The sequence below is a fragment of the Chrysochloris asiatica genome, unplaced genomic scaffold, assembly GCF_000296735.1.
Source record: "Chrysochloris asiatica unplaced genomic scaffold, ChrAsi1.0 scaffold00216, whole genome shotgun sequence".
Lineage (NCBI taxonomy): Eukaryota > Metazoa > Chordata > Mammalia > Afrosoricida > Chrysochloridae > Chrysochloris > Chrysochloris asiatica.
The window spans coordinates 4,165,114-4,165,726 of record NW_006408734.1 but is presented as its reverse complement, the minus strand read 5'-3'; the positions used below and the strand labels follow the sequence as shown (position 1 = coordinate 4,165,726).

Below are 613 nucleotides of genomic sequence, written 5' to 3'. Positions count from 1 at the left end.
ACTCTAAATACCAACAGAGAGGGAAGGAGTCCTCACATCAAGTATCAATGCTATCTCCTCTGTACACAGGGTAAGTAGGGATGGGCAACTTTGACATTGATTACATGAAATGAGGGGGGCATAAAGGTGCAAAGTGACTGGCTTGCAAGGTTTCAAGAGGGAGTTAATTTAAGAGTATGTGGTAGAAGACAGAGTCTCCACTGAACAGTTTCCGTCTTGTCTAGATGTTGTTTTCGTTGTTGTTAGGTGCCACCGAGTCGTTATTGACTCATAACTACCCAATGCACAATAGAAAGAAACACTGTCTGGTCCTGTGTTTGGACATCCTGGCCTCCAAGGAGCACTCTGGCTGCACTTCTTCCAACTTAGATCTGTTGGTTCTTTTGGCAGCCCATGGCACTTTCAATATTCTCCTCCAACACCATAATTAAAAAGCATCAATTCTTCTACTGTCTTTCTTATTCACTATCCAGCTTTAGTATGCATATGAGGTTATTGAAAATAGCATGGCTTGGGTCAGGTGCACCCTAGTCCTTGAGCTGACATCTTTGCTATTCAACACTTTAAAAAAGTCTTATGCAGCAGATTTGCCTAATGCAATATGTTGTTTGAT

The 613-nt window shown here is 41.9% G+C and overlaps 1 protein-coding gene across 1 annotated transcript in view; it reads left to right on the top strand.

The window, feature by feature from the left end:
• Window positions 1-613, top strand: part of LOC102813364 (EP300-interacting inhibitor of differentiation 1-like) — a 7,591-nt gene that overhangs the window by 444 nt on the left and 6,534 nt on the right. The window lies entirely within an intron of this gene.